Genomic DNA, 17,857 nt, shown 5'->3' on the forward strand with positions numbered 1-17,857 from the left:
TTGGCTCTTTGACAATTTGTGGTGTTCTTAACCTTTTCTAAATCCATAGTTCTGAAATAGCAATAGCACCTGGACTTCTATACCGCTTCACAGTGCTTTACAGCCCTTAACAGAGTAACAGGGAACAGATAATCAGAGTTGGAAAGGACCTTGTAGGTCATCTAATCCAGCCCCTTGCCCAAGCAAGAGACCCTACACCATTTCAGACAAATGGCAGTCAAGCTCTTCTTGAAAGCCTCCAGTGAAGAAGCTCCCACAATTTCTGAAGGCAAGGTGTTCCATTGGTTGATTGTTCTCACTGTCAGAAAATTTCTCCTTATTTCTGGGTTGAATCTCTCCTTGATCAGTTTCCATCCATTGTTTCTTGTCTGGCCTTTGGGGGCTTTAGAAAATAGCTCAACCCCTTCCTCTCTGTGGCAGCCCCTCAAATATTGGAACACTGCTATCATGTCTCCCCTGGTCCTTCTCTTCACTAGACTAGACAAGCCCAGTTCCTCATATATATTCCTCATATATATTTTTTGTTCTTCATATATTTTAGCCTGCAGTCCCTTAATCATCCTGGTTGGTCTTCTCTGCACTCTTTCTCGAGTCTCAACATCTTTTTTATAGTGTGGTGACCAAAACTGGATGCAGTACTCTAAGTGTGGTCTTACTAAGGCTTTATAGAGGATATTAGTACCTCATTTGATCTTGGTTGTATCCCTCTGTTAACGCAACTTAGGATTGCATTAGCCCTCTCTGTCTAAGTGGTTTACAGAGTCAGCCTATTTATTTATTTATTTATTTGATTTGTCAATCGCTTACAAATAATAGATATAAGTATAAACATGAGTAAGAATACAGGAAATAGGTACGAATAAATGGGGACAATAGGACAGGGACGGTAGGCAGCACGGTGCAGTTATACACGCCCCTTATAAACCTCTTAGGGATGGGGTGAGGTCAATAGTGGTTAGTTTGAGGTTAAAGGAGTGGGGGTTAGAGAATGTAACAACAGAGTCAGGTAGTGCATTCCAGGCATTGACCACTCTGTTGCTGAAGTCGTACTTTCTGCAATAAAGTTTGAAGTGGTTTACATTGAGTTTGTATCTGTTGTGTGCTCTTGTATTGTGGTTGAAGCTGAAGTAGTCGTTGACTGGTAGGACATTGTAGCAGATAATTTTGTGTGTTACGCTTAAGTCTAACCGTAGGCGATGTAGTTCAAGGTTGTCCAAGCCCCAAATCTCAAGCCTGGTGATATAGGGTATTCTGTTGTTAGCAGAGGAGTGTAGTACTCTTCTCGTGAAATACTTCTGGACTTGCTCGATTGTATTAATGTCTGATATGCAATGCGGATTCCAGACTGATGAACTGTATTCAAGTATTGGTCTGGCAAAAGTTTTGTATGCTCTAGTTAGCAATTCGATATTTGCGGAGGAGAAGCTTCATAAGATTAGATTTACAACTCTTAATGCCTTTTTGGCAATGCTGTTACAGTGAGCTCTGACACTTAGGTCATTTGATATGAGAATTCCAAGGTCCTTGACAGAGTAAGGATCATCAACGAGGTCATATCTGCCTAGTTTGTATTTGGTATACTGATTTTTTTTTACCAATGTGTAGGACAGAGCATTTGTTGGTCAAGATTTGGAATTGCCAGATATTTGACCATTCAGACACATAATCAAGGTCACTTTGAAGGATAGTAGCATTGTCAGTGGTATAGTTTTACGTCATTCGCAAAGAGGACACCGTTGCTGATAAGGTGATCGCAAAGGTCATTTATATAGAGTATAAAGAGTGTGGGTCCTAGAACACTGCCTCGGGGGACACCACTGTAAACTGGAGCAGGGTTAGATATAGAGCTTCCTATTTTTACTATTTGTTGCCTGTTTGACAGGAACACAGTAATCCACTTATTGAAGGATCCAGAAATGCCATAAGAGTTTAGTTTTAACAGTAGCTTGTCGTGTACCACTGAATCAAAGGCTTTGCAGAAGTCTATGTAAATTGCCTCTATAGCTTTACCCTGGTCAAGTAGAGTAGTCCATACATTTTTGCAGTGTAGGAGTTATAGATTGCAGGACAATTTTTTCCTGAAACCAAATTGTTTTTTGGAGAGTAGGTTGTTTGACTCTAAGTGGAGAGTGATAAATTGGTTACTGATTGATTCCATTACTTTGCACATGACACACCACAGTGAGATTGGTCTGTACTTTTCAACCAGGTTTGGAGTCACCTTTTTTGTAGATAGCGATGACTGTAGCTAAGGACCATAGGTTTGGTAAGGAGCTATTTCTGAATGATATCTCATATATAATGCTTAGGGGTTCTGCTATGGTAGAGGAGAGCTTTTTTAAGAAGTATGCACGTAATCCATCAGGGCCAATAGATAGGAATGGTTTTAGGTTTTGTAGTGCCTTTTCTGCATTATCTTCTGTAAAGTCAATATGTAGGTCATTACAGTTAGTTGTGGTATGACTAGGAAATGTGGGGCATGAACCATTGCTGTTTATAAAGACTGAACTGAAAAATGTGTTGAAGAGATTGGCCTTAACTGCTTCATCGTTGCAGCCTTTCCCATTTGGTCCTTTTAGGGGTGGGATGGTTCTTGATTCTTTAAGTTTGGTGTTAACAAAATTGTAGAAGGCACGGGTGGAGGTTTTCCTCTTGCTTGCAGTGGTAATTTGTGCATTCTGCCTTTATGTGTCGGCATAGTGTGTTGTATTGGTTTTTAAAGTTTGCTACATAGCTAGTTTTGTTTTTACGCTATAGCAATCTTTTTTTAATTGAAGTTTCCTTATTGTTATGAGTAATTTGTTCCTTATTGCCCCCAATGATCTGGGCCCTCATTTTACCAACCTCAGAAGGATGGAAGGCTGTGTCAACCTTGAGCTGGTGAGAATTGAACTGCTGAAAGAAATCAAGAAGGGCAATTAAACTTACCCATTTTTAATGTGCATTTGTTGCTATGCTTCAGTTGTGCCTTTGTGACTTCCATCTTGGCTTTGTGACCACATTCTGCAGAGAGCCCTGCTCCCAATCTTTCCCAAAGTCCAGCTTTTACAGCCAGAGATTACTATTGGGTAGATGACAGCTGCCATCATTTTAATCTTGGTTGTCATAGAAATATCTAGTGAGCATCTCATGCTCAACATCCTCACCTGCTTTGCTTAATGGTAGATTGTCAGCTCAGAGATAGGCACAGTTCAAAGAGTGCAACTTTTCTCTAGTTCACAGCCGGAACCTGGGGTGGTAGGGGGAGTATGACGAGGGCTGGTCCCCAAAATAGGAGATGGGACCAGAACAAAACTACATTGCCTTGCAATGCATGCCATTGGTGTTTTATTAAAATTATGTATATAATTGAAATGATTCTCCTTCTATCATCCATTTTCTGCCTTGAGCCTTTCCCCATTCTATGGTGTTAAAAGTGACAATTTGGGAACGTATTCTGGAGTTCCAGAGCCCTCCTGCAGCCCAGACTACATGCAGCCCAGAACTTCAATTTGCTAATCTCTGCTTTGAACACATCTTTCCCCCATGGATTTGGCTTCAGTGGGGGGAGATTCTGGACACTCAACGCCGCTGCAGGATGATTGCAACAAGGAGGAATGACATTGTGTCCCGGGTGAAGCATTGAAGGAACGTTGGTGGCTTTCAAATCGCCAAGGCCAGACCTATTCCAGGGAGGAGACTTTCCAATGCCCCGCCCCTGTGGCTTCATTCATGCTCTGCAGGCCACAGCTGCTCCTGGGTGGCGAGGAGAAAACTCTTGCCTGGGAGGGAAGGAGAGGGCAGAGTCGTGTTGGTGTCGCAACCAGGAGAAGGAAGCTGATGCTCTTCCTTTTTCCTGGGGTGAATCAGGACTTGGGCATGGCTGCACCAGAAATGCGCTCATCCTGTGTTGCACCAAACATTGCAATTCCCTGATTTGTCTTCCTGATGTGAGCTGACAGGCTGACCCATGCTTCTCCTGGGCATGTCTGCACCGGCTACATCTTGCCCTTGAAAGCTTGAGGGGTGAGTCACCTTCTGACTCACAAACTTATCTTCCCTCAGCCCTGCTTAGGAAATAAAGCCGGAAATGCTGTTGACAAAATAAAGCAAAGTTGGCAGTTTGGGGACCAGCTGAGCCAGCCACCTAGAAACAGCAGTCAGGAAATACCCTAAGACGGTATGGAGTCGGGGGGGAGTGGCTTTGAAGTATGCATTCCTGTAAACTGTGGCCAGGCCCGGGATATAAAAGGCTCCAAGCTCAGCATCTCGGCCGAATAAATTAAAACGAAATTCTGCTGCCAGGCAACCTAAATTGCTTGCCAAAGAAACCTCACACATCCCTTTCAATTGAATGTCTCTCCAGCACCTCCCTGCCTTTGCATCATTTATTCTGCAATTTAAAAAAAAAAAAAAACACCCCAAGGCTCATTTGGCTGGTCGTGGGAGAGGTGTGGAAGAATGCAATGGGAACCACCATCGTCCAATGCTCTCATGTCGTATCATGCAACACGCTTCCAAGTTCACCCGTGTGGTTCTCCTGTCAAAGGAGCTGGAAATGGGAATCAAAAGTGGAAGCTTGAAATTTTCAGGAAGCAATGAATTGTCTTGCAGAAAATTGGTGGAGAAATTGCGGATATAAATACTACTTTCTTCCAGCACTTCTGGGTGATTACTGAATGGGCCAGAGCCATTCATAACTTGATCATAACTGAGTCCAAAAATTCTGGAAATGAGCTGAAGTTTAAAGAGGATCCCTGACTCCAGGGGCACTTTTGACACCCAAGAATCTGATCTGCTAAAGCTCTTATATGTACTTTAACCACCTCCTCTTTCAAATCTTATATGTGAGGGTGCAAATCTGTGTGCTTTGTTCCACAATTGTTAAAGGTAATCCTTGATTTACACTCATAATAGAACCTGCCCATTGTGGTGGTAAGTCATGACAGTCATAATAAATCAGGTTACCAATGTGACTCAGCCAATTTTGGGCCTTTTTTTGTACTGGTTGTTAAGCGAATGCCAGGTTGTTAAATGAAGCAATGGTTTGCCATGGGTCAGTTTTGCTGAAAACTGAAAATAAATGCTGGTTTGGGGCAAAACCATCGTAAAGGAGACTTCAAAGAGCTGTAAATGCAGGCTGGTTGTATAGGCATATGGCACAGCTGTCATAACTTCTTATCAGTTATAGGTACTTTTGGGGAGTCCGTAGTAACTTTGGATGTTGCCAAGCAACCAATCATAAGTTAAGGATTATCTATATACCAAATGCAGCTTTACATAATGAATTGGGTGATCTAAAACAATGTTTCTCAACCTTGTCAACTTGAAAATGTGTGGACTTCTGCTCCCAGAATTCCTCAGTTGTCTGGGGAATTCTGGGAGTTGAAGTCCACACATCTTCAGGTTGCTAATGTTAAGAAACTGTGATCCAAAATGTCCTCAAAGACAAGGGACCGCGTCTTCACACCATTCCATGCAGGCAAAGTTCACATTCATGGCAAGCCAGTTAATTTCGGAGACAGTTGTCTGTGTTAAGATTGCATCATATGTTGGCTTTGGGGCTTAATGTGATGTGCCAGGACTTGGCTGACATTCAGGGATTTCTGTACATATGTCTTTGTATATGTGTAAAAGAAAGGAGCAAAAATTTTCATGCGGGGCTCTTGGTGCTCTCTGAGGACTATGGGGACTATGGATACTAACTCCCTATTTTATGAGCCTCCAGAGCACTTGAAATTTTGTTAAGAGATGCATCATGAAATTGTTATTAAGACAAGAATGAATATAATCTTAATCGGTAAAGCACTTTCCAAAATACACACAAAATTGTAGATTCATTTTGAGCCCTGGATGTTGTCCAATGTTTTAATTTCTTCATAAAGAAGAGCTTAATGCCAATAATATATACTGGGAGAAATACAGTCACTGTAATACAGTTAATGGGTTAAAAGCAGTTTTGATTTAGTGATGGACAACTCTTCCTGTTCCTGTAAGGAGAATTATGTTTACTTCTACAGACGCAAAGATGGGTTTTCCTTTGTTGAACATAACCTGTTTAAAAGAAAAGCCATTTACTTCCTGTTAATTGTTCCTGGTAGAATAGACGAAAGGTCTAAATTTGAATGTTTAATAACTACATTTAGATTTAATGCCTGGTTAAACATGTTATTCACACTGATAGATTAAAATGGATAACTACAAAGAGGAAGAAATGGAATTTTAAACTCTCTGGTGATGGACAATGGAGGGTTGGAGGAAGGAATTATCATTAATTCAAATTTACCAAGGGAATACTTGTTTAAGAAATAATGATTATGCTGCCTCAGTCTGCTTGATGGAAAGGGTATATTGTGGCAATTAATACCTGTGTTGTGTTAGTTCTGCAGGTCACCTTTTGAGTCTTTACTGGAGAAGGTTGGCAATAACCAAAAACCTTTAGTTTAATGAGAATTCCTCATCCTATCACCCTTCCTTCTCCTTGGTGGTTTGCAATGGAAGAAACAAAAAGATAAGACTGTGAGAATCATGGCTGGGATGTTATGGCAACCAGGAGATAAAATTGGAGCTGCCAAGCTGTTCTGATGATACTGTAAATAACTACAGGTAGTCTTCAATCTATGGCCACAACCAGGATCAGGATTTCTGTGGCTAAGCAAGGCAGTTGTTAAGTGAGTTGCATCCAATTTGGTGACTTTTTTCCATGGTTAATAAGCAAATCACTGTAATGGTTATGTGAATCACACAGTCATTAAGCAAAACTGGCTTCCTCCATGGACATTCCTTGTCAGAAGTTGGCTGGGAAGGTCGCAAATGGTGATTATTTAACCCCAGGATACTGCAACTATCATAAATACATCTTGGTTGCCAAGCACCAGACTTCTGAACATGTGATAGTAGGGATGCTACAATGGTTGCAAGTACAAGGACCAGTTCTAAGTCATTTTTTTCAGTGCTGTGGTAACTTCAAGCGGTTGTAACTTAAAAGAGTATCTATAATAAACACAAATGTTCCATGCTATTAAAGATGAGGCACTTCCTGCAAATAAATCTTTTAAGTTTTGGCTTTGCACGATTCAAACCAGGAAAACCCTTTCATTTGGTTATTTTAAAGAGGTGATTCCAGTGCTGCAGGTGGAATTAAGTAGACTAGCAACTAGCCGCTAAGTATCTCTTCCAAGCTGGCTCAGGGCCTTCCCAAGTCACATTTCGCTGAGGAGGCTTAGGAGGAAGTCGTGAAAGTTGAGCGGATGTTGCCTTGTGAACAAAGGCCCAGAGGAATAGCTCGGGAAGGGATATGGCGCGAAGCAAGCCAGCCCCAAAGGGAAGCTGACTGCACGGATAGGAATGTAGAAGACAGGGAGGGGGGCCCCAGACTTCCCTCACTGCTCCGAATGACTATGCCAAGCATCCGAGCATCCGTCTTGCACCTCCACATGGCAGCAGCTTGCTGGAGGCAGGGGCCCTTCCCTTGCAGGGTTCCTCCTGGAAAGACGTCAGTTGGCCGGGCAGGAGCTAAGAGCAGAGGGGCTCCGGTTCCTGCAGGGTCTCCTTTGGACGTGCAGCGATGCTGAACTGGGGCAGGGCAAAGGAAATGGCCCATAAATCAAAGCAAGGGCATTGGCACAGGAGACTCACCGAAGGCAGGAAACGGCCAAAGGAAGGAAGAGCGCGGGGTTAGGAAGGCAGCTTGAAAAAAGCCAGGGTCAACAGGAAGACCTGAGAATTGGAGCCGGGAGGGAGGGAGGAAGCAGGGGTCGAATTTCAGACAAGCCCACCCCACCCCCAGCCCTTATCTGCCAGAGCCACATGTGGGGGTCCCCTTGTAGCCATACGCAAGGCATGTAAGGTGTTCTGGAGGGAACAGGAACTGCAAAATATACTATTTTGTGAAGGGTGTCACTCTGTGTGTGTGTGTGTGTGTGTGTGTGTTTGGAGGGTGTCAACAGAGGGAGGAAAACCTGGCCTCAATAACCACAATTTGAACTCATTGGAACGAAGGCAACGTCATTGGATGTAGCTGAAAGGTAGATTTCTTTTCTTGTTGTTTTTTTCTCCTTTTGCATCTCGTAGTTCATTATTTTGTGTTGCCTTCTACTGAACACTGCCCAGAGTTGTGGTGGAGCTGATCTAACAGACAAGCAAGCAAACAAATAATAAATTTGAATTAAGCAGCAGAGCATCGGGAGGGTCGAAATCGGCCCCTTTCAGAAGCTGTTGACAATTAAATGCAAATGAAAGCAGGGAACGAATCCAAGAGCTGGAAGAGGCTTTTGAAGGCACCCAGTTCAGTCCAGTTAACGCTCTTCCCCAAGTTGGCTATCCAGCCTGCACAGTAGCCATGATTTGATTCTGCCATCAAACTACTCTTATTATTGGGAAATTTATCCTCACGTTGATCTGGAATCTGCCTTTCTTTAATTTTATCATTAACTGTCCTGAAATCTGGAAAAGGAGCAAATGTTTAGGTGTGCTTATTAAGTCTTCAGATACAGGAGGAGGGTTTACAATTTAACAGAATATCATAGTTGGAAGGGACCTTGGAAGTCTTCCCCTGCTCAGGAAAGAAACTTCCCACACACCCCTCTTTTCTCAAGGTTTAATATACTCGGTTCCTCCATCTCTCCTCCTGAAGCTCAGTTTCCAATACCTGTCATGCCCCTGTCTCATTTGGAGGAGGAAGCCGAACAGCTGACAGGGAGTGGGAGTGTGGCTCCGTCAGTTGGCTGTGGAAGAAACTGGGGAAGGGCAAAGTCCGGCTGGGCAGAGCAGGGAAGAGGTAGAACAAGGGAGGGAGAGTTCAAAGGAAAACCCAGGCCCACCCAGTTTTCATCCTAGGGCACGCAGGGAGGAACGGAGAAGAGAGCAACGTGGGTTGCGTGGCTTACGGGGGAGGAAAGGGCCCTGATTCCCTTCATTAGCTGCAGCTGGGAACACAGTGTATAAAAAAGGCAAGCTGCACTCAGCAAGCTGTTGGGAGCAAACATGAATTTATCTTGTATCAGCATGGCTTATCTGCGTTCCTGGCATCTTCCCAACTGTGTGAGTTTTGCCGTGCTTTCAAGTCTGAAATTTCTTCTCCTGTCCTGTCAAGCTAATTACTTCAGTTTGGCTTGTTTGGATTTTAAGTTACAGTTTGTATGTACCTTGTTTTGGACTGAATTTTCTACAATTAAAGGTTGTTCTCTGGGACAGTTTTTCTCCAGCCGAAGGTAACCTGGACAGTGGGGGCAAAGTTGGAGATAATAAAGGGACTCTTCTTGCTTATTTGACTGTGTTGCCTTTGTGTCACGCCCCGGTCATTACAATACCTTTACTATCCTCACTGCTCTCTGAACTGGTTCCCATTTCCCTGAATTCTCTTTCATATGGAAAGTTGGCCAGAACAGCTTGTTACTTTTTGCAATGGATGTTACACGTTCACATGTGCGTCCTATTTCCAATTTGTGAGGTTGCAACTGCTGCTTTCTGGGTGAAGAAAGGATTTTGAGGATGACATTGTTAATGTCAAGTCTTGGCTTCGCATTAATGTGCATTTTTAATAGACACAAACCTGCAAAGATTTTCTTTTTTTTAAAGGGTAAAATGAAAACACAGTATTATTACAGCACAAATGTAAAGAGGTATTGTCTGTTTACTCCAAAGTCAGCCTTCACTGCTGCACATTGCAGAGGTGCTAGAATTGCTCTGGAGTGCACCATCGCGGCCTCTTTGCCAGGAGTGGGCTGGCTGGCCTGCAAGGATCCTCCCTCAACTCCTTGAGCTGAGCATCTGGCAGCAGGCAGGGTCTGAGGCTGCACCTGCCCTCTTCCTTCCCTCCCCCCCTCCCTCTCTCCTTCTGCCAGCATGCAGCAGGTGCAGCTCCAGCCAAGTAATGATCAAACACAGTCAGGGTAGCAGGAGTGTAAAATAACATGGCGGTCAAGCTGGGAGGGGGAGCAACCTCAAAACATAATGCTGTCATTCATAAGGTACAGCAACAGCAGGCAGGCTGAAATAGCTGCTGGGCGCACCCCAAAGGTGACCTCAAAGAGTCTCGGTTTGCTGGGGAATGCCAAGCGAGGCAGGAGTAGAGTGGCAAGGATTAATATTTCATTGCAAGTTGCAAGCTAGATGGGCACAGGCCCCTGCCCCAAAGATTTTCGAGCACAGTTAAAGCATCTTTGAAAAAAACCACAAGAGAAAAGGATGTTGCTATGTTAAACTGCTATGTTAAACCATCCTTGGCAGTTTTAAGCCCAATAGGAATACTCAGATTGTTTCCGGAAAGTGGAGACGACAAATTTGACAATATCTTAAGTCTTCAAAGTTACTTTAGTTGTACGGAGCTTGCGCCGTGGCGAACGGTCTGCAATCGAGCTCCTCGATTGCAGCCGATATCTCCGCCACTGGCCGGTCCAACGGACCCTACGCTGTCCCGTAGGGACAGCCATCGTGAAGAGCATATCCTGAGGATTCGGGGATACCGCAAAAATCCCTGGAGAGCCCGGGTGAAGCTCTTCTTGCCAGCGGCGGAGAGGCAGCCCCATGCTGCTGAGGCCGGGCGACTCAGACGGAAAGAGTTTGAGAAAGAGTTTGTCGGTTGGGTGAGAACTTCTTTTTTTTATTTAATTTTTGAATTTGGAAAGTTTACTCTAATTATCTGAAGAAACCTGTGTGATTTTTGTTTTGTTTTTTGACAAAATTGATTTAGCGGCGTTTTTTAGGGAAACGTCAAAGAGAGAATCCATTTTTTTCTTTTCTTTGCTTCCGGACTCTATTGTTACTTATTGGATAACTGGACTGTTTTCTTTTTCTATATATTCATATGTTTTATTCTTCTTCTGGACTTTTTATTTTTTTTTTTTCTGGGCTAGAGGCTTCTCTTGATTTTGTTTGATTTTTCGGTTTTTGTTTTGTGTATTGCAAGCCGGCTTTCCCTTAAGAGAGGAGGGGGAAAGTGAGAATTATGATACTTTGTAACACTGCCACCTAGAGGCTCGGAAATATTTAAAAAAAAGAAAAATAGACTCTTCTTCTCAAGGACATCCCCTGATAAGATAGAGGAAAGCACTTTGTGGAATATTATTACAGGTGTCTTTCTGGATATACATGGCTCAGCTTTGAAGCTTGTGGGAAAGAGAAGGAGTTATAATTAGAGCCTTGGATAATTAAATAGAGTGCAGTGTTGTTGTTTTTTTGAGTTCTGCCAACCCCTTCACTAACATCAAGGTCCTGACTTTTAAGCTTGATTTATTTGCAAAGGAAGCCTCTGAATTTCTTTTTTCTACTTATATTTTATTTTGATTTAACTGATTTTATTTTTTTCTTTTGCCTATTTGGATCCTGTTTTCTCTTTTTCCTTTTTTTTTTTTTAATGTACATTAGCGGACTATTTCTTTTTCCTTTTTTTAATTGAGGTTTTTCTTTTTCTTTTTTTTTTTTTTTTTTTCTGGCTGGACTAAGGTGTGGAATCTGAAGAAACTTATTTTTCTTGGTTTTTGTTTTGTTTTTTGTTTTTCTCTTTTTCTTCTTCCCTTCTTCCTTTTTGGCTTTGTCTTGTTTATTATTATTATTGGGTTTTTATTTTTACTGTTACTTTTTTTATGGTTTTTTTCTTTTTTATTGGACTAAGGTCAGGAAGAATTTGAAGAATTTTTTTTTTTTTTTTTTTTTTTTCTCTCACTTTTGGCTTTTTTATTGTTGGCCTTTTTACCTTGGATTAAAATTTCATATTTTTTTCTCTTTTTTGTGGATTAAAATTTGAAAAAACTTGAAGAGTTGGAACCACTTAAAATGAGTAAGAAATTTATATCTTCGGTGCCTCTATGTCTGCTTCTGCCTCCCCACCATCTGGACAGCGTTCAATTCAGACATTGTTAAAGCAAGATAAAGAGAAAGAAAAAGAACAAGAAAGAGTATCCTTCCAGATGATTATGCAAGGAATTCAAGATCTTAAGGTAAAAATGGATACTATTGAACAAAGAACAGGTAGGATGGAACAGATGATGGAAAAATATGAAGAGAGACTCCAAAATGTTGAAGAGGGAGGCAAACAAAGAGAGGAGAAAATTGGAAATATCGACAATAGATTAACAGCGATTGAACAAGAAAGAAGTCCACAAGTCTTAAAGTGGCCAAGGTTGGAGAGCCCTGTTTAGAAGACAGTGGTCCTCCCAATACACTGGATTCATCGTTGACCTGTCTGAATTGCACTCCCTTGTCTTTTTATATGTTCTCCATTTTTCTTACTTAGAATCAGAGGTGGGATTCAGCAGGTTCTGACCAGTTCTGGAGAACCAGTAGCGGAAAGCTTGAGTAGTTCGGAGAACTGGCAAATCCCACCTCTGACTGGCCCCGCCCCCATCTCTTCCCTGCTTCCCATTGAGTCCCAGCTGATTGGCTGGGTCTCCTTTGGTTGCCCTGTACAGGAGAACGGAGCTGGAAAGCAGGTTAGTGAGGTTAGTGGGGAGGGAATGGGGATTTTGCAATATCCTTCCTCTGCCATGCCCACCAAGCCACACCCACAGAATTGGTAGCAAAAAATTTTGAATTCCACCACTACCTAGAATCATAGAATAACAGTTATTGGACATCTTGGAGGTCTTGTTGTCCAACTGCCTGCTCTAACAGGGACCCTAAACTTTTCCTGACAAATGGCTGTTCAATCTCTTTTTTTAAAAAAAAAACTTCCAGTGTTGGAGCACCCACAACTTCTGAAGGCCAGCCAGTCTACTGATTAATTCCACTGACGGGAAATTTCTTCTTAATTCTAGGTTAGATCTCTCTTTGATGCTTCCCTCCATTACTTATTGTCCTGTTCTCAGGTGCTTTGGAGAATAGATTGACTCCCTCTTGTCTGTGACAGCCTCTCAAGCTCTGGAAAACTGCTATCATGTCACTCCCAGTCCTTCATCCTTCTTAAACTAGAAACTATACCTGGTTCTCTTTAACTGTTCCTCATATGGTTTTGCCTCTGCTCCCATTGGATGGTGGTGAGCTGAACTGGATGCAGTGTTATGTGGTCTTATTAGTGCAGTATAGAGTAAGTACTATCACTTCACATGATCTTGCTGCTATCTCTCTGTTAATGAAGCCCAGGATTGCATTGGTTCTTTTGCCAGCTGCAGCACACTTGTATTCTTTCAAAACAAAACTCTTACGAAATGGGCACTGCTTTAGAGCCTGCAAATGCTTTTTGTCAAATTGTCATATATTTTTTTATTTATGGGGAGGGCTTCACAGTGCACATGTTCAGACACTGTTACCGTGTCCAAACTAAACAATGGGTTATGTTTTTAAAAAGTAGAGCTTCTGCTATTCTGCATCCAGGTTGTTCACAGGTGCTACTCAAGAGAAGACACCCCAATTCGTAGCATTTCCAAAATGCAGCTTGGAAATATTATTGACACGGAGTGTTGCAGTATTTAAATATGAAAGCAGGAATGCTTCTGTCTCACTCTCTCTCACACAGTCTCTCCTGATCTAACTTCACAAGATGCATAACTTGGGTCTGGTTGCAGAAACCTCTCAATTTGTCAAGGTAGCAAAAGGTGGCATTTGAAGAGCTTTTTGGGGAGAGCGGTCACCGAGGGGCAGCTGTTCCCCAACATTTACAACCCCTCACATAAAGTAGGAGCAGGCAACATTTTAGTAACTGAGAAGAGTCTCTCTTAAAACACAATGGGGAAATTTCATCAGACACTTTTATGCAATCTTTCCTTTCAACTGAATATGGATAACAACAAATGAAGTCATGCACTCTTTCTCTTTTGGCACGCTGCTGAAAAGCAGATGTGCAAAACTGACCCTTTCTGGATTTCCTCCTGCTGGAGAAAGAGCTTTTACTGAACAGAAGGAACATAGCTGCCCCTTTCTGTGGCTGGAATATTACTTTGCCTGGTTCTGAAGCCAAAATCTGAAAAGATACTTTTTTCTGCCCCTCCTGGTATGTAAGAGAAAAGCTCTGGGGGTCAGATGGTGGCAGCAGCAGCATTGGAGCTGGCTGGCCAAGGGGCTCGTGGCTTAAGTAGACCGCAGTATATTCCATCGTTTCCTGTACGAACTTTGCAAGCACCAGCAGGCCACAGGAATTTCCAGCTTGGCTGGAGGCATCATGGCAAAAGATGAGAAGTCTTCGTTCAACTGTCAGAGCTTCTGGGCTCATCCTACCCATCCTACCCATTGTCTAGGTGTTTTTAGTTTCCAAACACAGGTAGTCCTTGACTTACCATTCACTTAACGGCCATTCAAAGTTACAACAGCACTGAAAAAAGTAAAGTACAGCTGGTCCTTGCACTTATGACTACCACTGTATTCCCATGATCACGTGATGAAAATTTGGACGCTTGGCAAACGGCATGCATTTATGACAGTTGCAGTGTCATGTTTGTGACCTTCCCAGCAAGCTTCTGACAAACAAAATCAATGGAGGAAGCTGGGCTCACTTAATGACTGCAGTGATTTGCTTAACAACTATGGCCAAAAAAAAAAGGTTGAAAATCACCCGAGTCACTTAATAGCCACCTGGCTTAGTCATGGAAATTCTGATCATAAGTCAAGAACTACCATATCTTATTTATCTTTTTGGATTGCATGTTATATAAGCAGTGGTGGGATTCAAATAATTCAACAACCGGTTCTCCCAGGGTCAAGTTGGCTGTTGTGGGAGGTGTGGCCCATTTCTGTCCTTTGAGCTCTGCCACCGATGCAAAATGGGCCTCCTGCGATGGCCAACCTCACTCTGGGTGAACTGGTTGTTCAATGACTCCCTCTCGTGCTATCAAAGTGGATCCTGGGCACTGCATTACGATGGAGAAATGGGAACTGGAGTGGAGATGGAGAAGCAAGGAGAAGAGGGAAAGCGGCCTCCTCCTTTCCTCGCGCTGGCCGCTCCATTGCCCATTTCTCCATTGCAGCACAGCGCCGTGCCACAGAGCTTCCCCCCCCCCCCACCATGCCCTCACTTCCCCCAGGCACTACTTTGCCTGCCTGATTTCCACCTCTGTCACATTTCTCCATCACGTTTCTCCTCATCATGTGCAGGGAAATACCTTTGTGGGACTAAAAAAAAAAAAAGTTCAATCAATCACTCCCAACTTCACCAGATCTTTTTTTTTTCTTTTACATGAGAAGTTGGAATTGATTGAACTGTATTTTTAGTTCCACCAACTTTTGTTTCCCTGCACATGACAGTGAGAAATGCGATGGAGAAATGCAACAGAGCTGGAAATCAAGTAGGCCAGGAAATGCTCGGGGGAAGCGAGGGCACCTGGGCACCAGGTGATGAAATGGGCCCATCTCTCTCCAGCCCTTGCCCAGGTCTGCTGAAGGGAAGGCCGGCATCTACTGACACTTAAACGCAGCGGCATTCCAGCTCTGGCCGGGAAGGGGCAACTGGCATGGGCGGCAGGATGTCCACTCGCTTCAGCATTATCTCTGATCCTCTGATGCTCCACCGATGCTTTGGCCCTGGGCTGCTGCCTTGCGCACAGGCCCCGCCAACACCCAATGCGACAGTTTTTGCCTGAGTGATGTAACCGAAGGTTTCCGTCACTCTTCTCTTGGACTTTTGGGGGAGGTTTTTTTTTTATCTTTTTCCCCACCTGGAAAGAAGTTGAATGAAAACCAGAGGTGTTCCAGAAAACACAGATTTTTTTTCCAGAACACTTCTAACCGGCTCACAAAACTGAACAAAAGATGAGGTACCAGTTCTATGGAATCAGTGTGAACCAGCTGGATACCACCACTGATTATACGGTCTTATAGTATATAGTGTATTAATGGTTTATTATTAACATTAACATTATTGTTGTTAATGTTAATACTGAATAACATCATGCAGCACATTTTACACTGCATTATCACAATTCTTATGGTGTAATTGCTGCAGCCACGGTTGCTTGCTATTAATACATTTGGAGTTGTTGAATAAAGCTATAAGATCCATACCATCTCCAGGAGGCGGTGGTTGCCCCCAAAATTCGAATATTCCTGGCAGATAAATGAGGGTTGGAATAAATAGCATCTCATCTCCTTACAAAGTTTGAATCGGGAAAGAATGAAAAAAATCCTATTGAGATGTATATTAAAATTTTCTTCCTCTGTCTATCCCTATTCAGAATAGTTTGACATCATGAACAGAGGAGGTGAACAGAGCCCGGGAATGCCAATCACATCACATCGTGGAACCAGGGGTGGAATTGTACCGGTTTGGACTGGTTCTATAGAACCGGTTGTTATGATTCTGCGCAGTTTGGAGATCCAGCAAATCGTGCCCCTGGCTGTCCCAGCCCCTCTCCACCCACCCCTCCCCTCCCCTCCCAGCATGCCCGACATCACTGACTGTGTTCTCCCCTGGCCAGTCACTCCTTACTGTGTTTCTTTTTTTCCCCTCCCAACGATCAGCTGTTCCAATGATCAGCTGTGCCAAGATCCCCCTCACTGTCTTACGGCTTCACCCAGGAGGCTCCCCTGAGGCCCAGGAGGCAAAGGGGGCTTCGTGGGAGGAGGGGAACCCCCCCGGTGCTCCATTTTTTGCCTTCCTGGGCCCCAGGGAAGCCTTCTGGGAGCAAAAACGCCCCCCCCCGGAGGCTCCCCTGAGGCCCGGGGGGGGGGGTGCTGCAAAAAAGGAAGAAGAAGCCACACCCACCCAGTTACATGGCCACACCCACCTAGCCACCCCTGCATGGAACATGTACGGAGTAAATTTTCACGAATAAAGGCCGATTTTATAGAGTACGGATAGTCCTCACTTTTCAACCATTTGTTTAGTGACAAGTTGCAATGGCGTTGAAAAATGTGACACATGACCATTTTTCAATCACAACATTTGCGACATCCCCATGATCGCGTGATCCAAATTCACACCTCAAAGGCGGCAAAGGGACAGTAAACGTTTTAGCTGCACTTCCATTCTTCTGTGCTGAATCCCTCACCATTTCACTTCATTCTATGACTCCTGGGCTCAAGTATTGTGAGAAAAGCAGAAAAACAGGCCTGTTCTTCCTCTGACACTTTTTTTGGCAAGTGCAGAATTTGGAGAGGGGGGTGGTGGTGGAAGTGAGATTTGAGAGATGACGGATACAGTAGCGGTATTCTGTTTAAGAAAAACATAGGAAACCAGCTTCCAGCTTCACTGAAGACCGACTGCAGAACAAGGAACCAGCCAGAATAAAAGTTATTAGGATATCAGTGGATCCCATCCTTGATCCTGTGTTAACAGATTGCAGTTGAACACCTTCAAAGGCAAAACAGATAGAAAGCCAGATTCTTCAACTTGGCTGCAGCATTTGCCTTCCTGAGCCCATGGGAACAGCTTCACGGGTTGGTCTTTCAAAACTGATCCTTCTATTGATAGTGCTTGATTTACAACCACAACATGCTTCCGTTGCTTAGCAATGCATTCTGCAGTCGTTAAGTGACTCACACCCAATTTTATGAGCATTTTGGCCATGATTGTTGAGCAAATTATGTGTCATAAAGCGAATCATGGCTTCCCTTACTGACTTTGCTTGGAAGCCCGTCTCTTCTCCCCGCTTGTCGCAAATGGTGTCGTCACCTGGGATGCTATAACTGTTGTAAATAAATGCCCCTTACCAAGTGCCTGGATTTTGATCACCTGAGCATGCGGGGTACTGCAGTGATCCTAAGCACGAGGAAAGGTCATAATCTACTTTTTTCAGCACCACTGTAACTTCAAACTGCCATTAAACAAATGGTCATAAGCCAAGGACTAGCTGCATATTAACTGCCTTGCCAATTCCTGCAGTTAAGGGTTGGGATGATTTATTTATCTTTTTTCTTCTGGTTGTTGTTGTTGGATGTACATCTCACTTGCCCTTTAAAAGCAAGAGGAAGGGCGCATAGTCCTCCCTCTTCCAATAGTTCTACAACAACC

General features: G+C 43.4%; 1 protein-coding gene across 2 annotated transcripts in view; it reads right to left on the minus strand.

The window, feature by feature from the left end:
* Positions 1 to 262: 262 nt before the first annotated feature.
* The window catches only part of LOC148124883 (uncharacterized), a 51,533-nt gene continuing 33,938 nt past the window's right edge, over positions 263 to 17,857 (minus strand). Inside the window, exon 4 of one of the 2 annotated variants that reach the window (XM_087939537.1) lies at positions 263 to 2,895. The gene's annotated coding sequence lies outside the window, so the exon portion shown is untranslated. Of the gene's footprint in view, positions 2,896 to 5,749; positions 6,034 to 17,857 lie in introns of those variants that run through there. The other variant, XM_087939536.1, reaches the window with a different exon arrangement.

This window comes from Pseudonaja textilis, chromosome 10 (assembly GCF_049901715.1).
Source record: "Pseudonaja textilis isolate UNSWEBS1 chromosome 10, rPseTex1.2, whole genome shotgun sequence".
In the NCBI taxonomy this organism is placed as follows: domain Eukaryota; kingdom Metazoa; phylum Chordata; class Lepidosauria; order Squamata; family Elapidae; genus Pseudonaja; species Pseudonaja textilis.